Source organism: Sinocyclocheilus grahami, unplaced genomic scaffold, assembly GCF_001515645.1.
Source record: "Sinocyclocheilus grahami isolate Dianchi unplaced genomic scaffold, SAMN03320097.WGS_v1.1 scaffold1810.1, whole genome shotgun sequence".
NCBI lineage: Eukaryota > Metazoa > Chordata > Actinopteri > Cypriniformes > Cyprinidae > Sinocyclocheilus > Sinocyclocheilus grahami.
This window is the reverse complement of record NW_015506989.1, coordinates 140,054-147,739: the sequence shown is the minus strand read 5'-3', so window position 1 is coordinate 147,739 and position 7,686 is coordinate 140,054.

The window sequence follows — 7,686 nt, the reverse complement described above, 5'->3', positions numbered from 1 at the left end:
ATTTCAGAATGACCATAACAACATATAGATGCTGTGAACGAGATCGGTCCATAGTGCAGAGTTATCTCATAGTGCAAAGTCACATGACTTTTTCGAAGCGCATGGAGGAATTTATTCGGTAAATGTGTTTTCATCATAGTTAAAAAAAAGTTTATCCTACTCAAAAGTTTTTTATGCACATTTTTAGAATTTATGCGCATCTTAGCATTTACATCCAGCGTTTTTTATTAGATATTCAAAAATGCGCATAAAAATAGGTGGATGGAAACGCAGCTAATCACGTTTACACACTGCCTCTGTAACTTTCGTCTGTCATATTAAAAAAAAAATCAGATCAGATTTGATTTTCTGAGTTTTCGTATCCGTATCAAGTATTTTAATAGGAAAGGATTTCACCATGAAAGTGAAAGTAAAATCTGTATGTATTTTTGGTTACACTTTATTTTGATATGTTGTATGTTGTGGACCCATCAAAATAAAGTGTTAGAAGATATTAAGCAGACAGTCTACTAATACTCTCATGACTGCTAGTTGACATGTAGTTGCAAAGTTACTGTTAGTAGAATGTCTAAAGTGGACTACCAAAATAAAGTGTTACCTTATTTATTTATTATAATTTTTATTTCAGGTTGTTTATTGGTCTATTGGTCATTTTCACAGCTTTCACAAGAGACACTGTCAATGCACTTTTAATAACAATAAGCATTTAAAGTGCATCAATTTGGAGAGTAACTGACAATGCAGTAATTCGGCATTTAATTAAATGCAAATATTAAGATCTCAGTATAAAAACATTTAAAATTGTTATAATAAAATAATACCCTAAAGAGAAAAGTTTGTCTACTTACATATCGTGTTTACAGTCTCCTTTTCCAGCTGCAGCAGCTAAGCTGCATCAGTGATATACAGGCATATATATAGAGGTGGACAATCACGTGGTGTTTAGAAGAGAAAACAAAGCGGCGATGCGCAGACCAATCAGTGACAGATCATCAATTGGTAGAGAGCAGACGGCTCTCGTATGCGCAAAACTGGAATATTGCATAAAACATATGCGAATAAAACACAGCTTCCATCCAACGAGTCAAAGAGAACAAAATTGTCACTCCCAGGTAAACTGGGCACTAAATATCACTAAGAATATATGAGAAGCCACTGAATATAATAATTTTCATATATGATAAATGACTTGCGCCTCAGAGAGAGCAGACGTAACTCAGTAAATGCTGTCAATGCTTTCGGAGGTGGATGCTGCTGTTTGGGAACGCAGTGGTGTAAGACAATTATACAGAAATACTTTGACGACAGACTTTGCTCAGCTATTTCAGAATGACCATAACAACATATAGATGCTGTGAACGAGATCGGTCCATAGTGCAGAGTTATCTCATAGTGCAAAGTCACATGACTTTTTCGAAGCGCATGGAGGAATTTATTCGGTAAATGTGTTTTCATCATAGTTAAAAAAAAGTTTATCCTACTCAAAAGTTTTTTATGCACATTTTTAGAATTTATGCGCATCTTAGCATTTACATCCAGCGTTTTTTATTAGATATTCAAAAATGCGCATAAAAATAGGTGGATGGAAACGCAGCTAATCACGTTTACACACTGCCTCTGTAACTTTCGTCTGTCATATTAAAAAAAAAATCAGATCAGATTTGATTTTCTGAGTTTTCGTATCCGTATCAAGTATTTTAATAGGAAAGGATTTCACCATGAAAGTGAAAGTAAAATCTGACGACGCACGCATTAACGGCACATATTCTCTCAGAGACGACGAGAGACAAATCTACTACATAATATGTTTCTCTTGTGGCCCCAACAAGAAACAAGAAACGTATTTCGTGTTGAACAGGTTGTTTTTTTTATTCAGTGGCGGAAACAGGCTTCCATACTCAAGTACTAACTAAAAGAATAAACTAAAGAATCAATGTTGTGCTCATATTTTAATGCAGTTATCACAATTACCTAATTTGCAAATCAACTATTTTATTGATTGCAATGAAGAGGATAACGGGAACATTATGAATCCATTATTATAAATAAGACATGTGACGCACAGTGCACCTCCAAAAGCAAGATAACAGGTTTGCGCTTTGTCTGCATGCTTTGAGACACAAGTAATTTATTTTATATGAAAATCATTGTGGCTTCTCCTGCTTTTCTTAGTTATATTTGGTGCCAGTTTATCCGTTTTGTTCTCTTTCAGACTCATTGGGTTGAAACACTTTTATTCACAACAACAACAAAAGCATTGCAGCTTCAAGCATTACTAACCAGTTTGACTTTATTTCTGTGATACATCTACTGAAGTTCTTATTAAGAATTAACAGATGTTTAGATGTTGATGATTTTTTGAAAATAAGATTTGTTGCTTGCTTTAGTTGGGCTCTTGACCCTTGGGTTTTATAGCTTCTGTTTTTTTAAGACTATCCTTGCTGCAGAGCAGAGACACACAGGATAGATCCACTATATAGCTATATATTTTGCATGCATGTGCTGTAGAAGCTTTTGAACACGTAATTAAAGTTCAAATAAGCATTACAGTGTAGCAATTAGCAATATGTTTTCTTTGTACTGGCAACTTCACAGATTGGTGTTATTTTGAAATATTGAATATGCATCTCCAGGAAACTCCAGCAAGTGTTGTTTTATTGTAATCTTTTTTATAAGAATACTCAAAGAACTGATGAAAACATGATGATTGCACTATGCATAGCTCCTTTTTAGGAAAACCATCACCATACCATCAACCACCACCATAATTAAATATGTCAGTTTTGTCTCTTTTTATCTGTAGTGTTTAATTTCTCCAATATCCTAATATCCTAATTACACAATGTCATTCCATCATATGTGCATTTTGTATGGATTCTAATTTAGTTAATACAAACATTTTCAATAATAATAATAATAAATTGTGAACGTTAGTGAAAGGATCACAACAGAGAACATTCACATAACTTTTGCCAACATTCTGCCAAGGTTTTCAAAGTTCTGAACAAACATTCTTTCAGTAACGTTAACAGAACACATGTGTTTAATGTGTTCTGTTCTTCAATGATGTTCTCAAAAAATTAGCACATAAATATTATTTATACATTGTTTGTAGAATGTCCTCATAATGTTGGGGGAAAACATTTAGCAATCGTAGAACATCCATAAAACGTGTGTGTGTGTGTGTGTGAGAGGAGTGAGTGTGTGCTTTTTAAATAACATCCTTGGAATGTGGGCATGTTCCTGACTTTTCTCCTAAATGTTATATACATTTAAGTAAGAGTTAGAATTAAACACTTTCAAAACAATGTTCATGAACTCACCGCATATTGCCATTAGTATTTGTTGAATGTTCTCATAATGTTGGGAGAAAACATTCATTGAATATCCTTTAAATGTTAAGAATCACTAACTTTCTGGTTTAAAAAACAGCTAAAGGTTGAATGATACATCTCAAAATTCCCTGAGTTAGAATATCAGTGCTCAGTGTTCATGTGTGTCCACACTACAGAGTGTTAAAATAACACCAAAGCAGTGCTGGAGTTCATGAGATTATTAAGGAATGATTGAGCATTAGTGACGATGACAGCTGATGTTATTAAGTAAAATCACTATATGAAAGAGGAACAAACAGTTGAAGTCACCATTGTGGTGATTGGTGTTTTGTGTAGTTCCTCTTGACTTTTGAGCATTTAATAATTTTTCAATTGTCTGTCTTAGAAATGTACTGCATCAGAGGAAGACACTGGTAACAGTTGTAATTACATGATCACAGATGGTGAATAATGGCTGTCTTTAGAATATTATGATCAGCTGGAGGAACACATTCTTCCTCTGGCAGCAAAACATGCCCAAATGAAAATAATATATATAGCCCTCTCATGTTAAAATAAGATAAGCTATGCATGCAGTCAACATTCATTGGTCATCCACAGATCACGTGTTGGAAGTCATCTGTCCCCCCACCCCTTGTGGCCTTTTTCCTGAGAGTCATGTGATTTTCTGGAAAGAGAGCAGACCTTGGAGATATCCCTGTAACACACAGATCCTTTCTGACTGGCTGACATGCGTCTTGCGTAACAGGAGTACACTTATATAAATCCCATGCAGTGGCAATACTTTGCAATTTGACGTTGAGGAACGTTGTTTTTAAAGGCATTGCAAGCCTCATCATCTACAGTGCATAACAACATCAATAGATTCAGAGAAACTGGAGAAGTCTCTGTGCGTAAGGGACAAGCCTTTGCTGGATGCCCGTGGTCTTCGGGCCCTCAGACGACACTGCATCACTCATCGGCATGATTCTGTCATTGACTTTACTAAATGGGCCCAGGAATACTTTCAGAAACCATTGTCGGTAAACACAATCCACCGTGCCATCTGCAGATGCCAACTAAAGCTCTATCATGCAAAAAGGAAGCCATATGTGAACATGGTCCAGAAGCGCCATCGTGTCCTGTGGGCCAAGGCTCATTTAAAATGGACTGTTTCAAAGTGGAAATACGGTAACACCCTGGATCAGTGCTATGGGAATGTGCCAGGGGCTTATAGATCTGAATGCGACCCTCCGCTTGGCCGGTCAGACCACAATGTCATTCATTTGATTCCTAAAAAAAAGTCGGATGAAAGTGACCCCTCCAAAGATGAGAAGTGTAAACATGAGAATACCAAACCCAGAAAGCAATGAGAGGCAGCGCAACAGTTGTAGTTCTCTGTTGTTTTCGTGTAGCACCATGGTCCTGAAAGAACATTGTTTCGTTTCACTGTATGCTGTGCTAGTATATGATAGCTTGTTTTGTCCTACAGATGTAGGTGGCATCTAACTATTTTCAATTAACTTATTGAGTATAAAAAGTCATTGAGAAAGAAGAAGACAGGATTATAGTGGGAACTGGTCTGAATACAGGCACAACAATGAGGAACAACATGAGGAAAAAAATCTCCTTTGAATGAAGAAAATTAAATGAAGGAAACTGTTGCCTGATATGCTTAAAGGTCCCCTTAAGTGCTTTGAAACACACAGCATTATTCTGTGTGGTGACGTAATTTCGACTGAAACAGGAAGACAGGGTGGGACATATCGAGCAGCCCCGCCCCTTTTTTAAAATAGCCAATAGCGTTTTGTTCATATCTGCTTGGGTCAGAGCCGTTGAGCTCGGTAAAGCCGCATTTGCCTTGAAAAATGACATGCGACTTAAAAAGAAGAAATGCTACCACCTGGCTGATCTACAATTTTAATCAAACAAATTACTTTGCTACTAATAGTAATACTGCTAAAAGATATTCGATCACCATTATCACCAAAAATCACCTGTAAATGTGTTGATTGCATTGAAAGGACCAGGACTCATCAGATCACAAAATGTGCACGGTGCAGTCTGGCTGTGAATGGTACCATTAATTATTGACTGAAGATGAAAACAGGAGAGCATTCACAAGCTCTGGGGCGGTGAAAGTTCAGTGAAGAATCCTCTGTAATCCAAGTGCAAGATCAAACCTGAGGCCAGGATGTTAATTCAAGGAAATGCCTTATGTACTAAATCCCCAGGAAGAAGGGTTCAGTGGGTTCACTGTAAACCATTCGCCTTCTTGAACTCTCTCAATCTACTTTTAATTGATACTGATAAACACACACCAGTTAGTATTTAACTTTGAGTGCAATCCTAATCATAAACTTTTTCCTATTACGTAAAACATTGAGCATATACTTCTAGTGGAACAGAGAGTAAGGTGTGTGTGTGTGAGTTGGGGGTGTTTAGGTAACAGTTAACTAATTTATAATCACTAAGCAATATTTATGTAATCATGCATGCTACAGTATGTAGGCTAATCATGTTAGGCCACAATGCATTCAAAGAGGGTGAGTAATGTCCTCAAATCTGTATAAAAGGACAAGTATATACAATAAATGTACTCAAAACATAAGAGTATCCTCTTCTTGTCCACTCACTTTCCAGAAGGAAATATTTTTTTAGTGTTAGGTGTGGTTACAGGTAAGATCAATTCAAAGAACAACTGCTTGCTAAAAAAATGATAGTTGGCTAGATATATGCACAATTTAGTTTATTACGATCGCTGCTCTGATTATATGGTTATAATGTTATATACTTCTATACATTATATACAACTGTATACATATAATCAAAAACAAAATTATAATTTTGCTATCAAAAGTTTAATACTGTGTGCAGATTACAAAGCCATCTTCTCCTCTTCTGAGCGTTTTATCTGATTGCTGTGGTACTAAGAGAGTAGCAATATAGTTAGAACCAAAAAATGAATGGTGGCGGCGTAGACTGAGTGGTACTCAGAGCCCACACCTTTGCAAACAGCACATCAGCTGAGTACTACACTGGTATATAACCTTAGCTAGCTGGGGGTTTGTTCTTTTGTGTTTTCTATTTTATCAACATTTTTAGTTCATTCTATTTTTCTATTATTCAAATTGAGAAAACCACATAAAGAACAAAACATAAAACCAAGAGACGAATATAAGATGCAGTGGAATTTCCTAATATTCCCACAATGCAACTGGGCAGATTTTCATAAAAAAATCAAATCAAATCCGTTTTAGTAGTAAATGATTACATATTTATTGTTATGTCTTGTTTTGCCTGGACAGCGGTTCAGATGTGTTCTAACATATCTAACATTATCAAGAAGTGCTTTGACAATCAGCAGGATCCGTTCTTTCCATTTCCTTCCACCACTTAGACAGACACTCCTGAACAGGTCTCAGCGTCTGGTTACTACAACTGGAAAATGTGTCCATGTTACCATATTACGGGACGGGACCTCAAGGAGAATCCACAGAGGCATAACTATATGCTCTGAACGAGTGCAGCCCTTTTGCTTCTCCGATTTTTGGCAAGAAATTAGTGCTTTCAGTCATTACTCTATAGTGCACCCAAGAAAAGAGAGAGAGAGAATATGACAACATGAGTCTTGCAAGAAACACAGTGGCCCAATGAATCAAAGACTTGTCAACCAACCTAAAGCAACAAGTGTCAGGTAAAGCACGTGAATTTGATTGATAACAGCACTGATACCACAGACATGGCTCAATGTAAATGCTTTTTTTGTACTTATACTTATACTTTGCACTGTTGCACTGGTTGAACTTTAACCCTGAAGCAGATGAACAAAATGTAATTAAAGCATTTTACCAGCAAATTACTTTAATAAACTTTACAGATACTCAGTACCATTCCATGTACCTTGAAGTGGTACCCTCCAGAGTATAATTTGCTAAGCACCCTCAAACGAAATCAATATGATATCTCGATATTAATCGATTCTCAATTTTACGAAATGATATCGATTCTTAAATCCCAAGAATCGATTATTCTAACCTGTTTTCAGTTAATGGATGGAACATTGAATATATCCAATATATCGCAATAAGCATTGTGCGTTGGTACTTTTAATATAAAACAAAGTCTCAGATTTCAAATTCTGTCCATTGTATTGGCGCTGTTTAATATGGAGTGACAGATCGCTGTAGCGCCTCAGTTCAATAAAAGCGGCAGCGCGAGGTGCACATGAACTGATCATCTCCTCCGCTTTAATACTAGTTATAGCACAAAATAAACATGACTAAACATCCGAAGGTATGTTAAAAGAACGAGTACAACTTTACAATCTGTATCCTGTCTCATGTATCCTGTCCAATATAACGGAATAAAA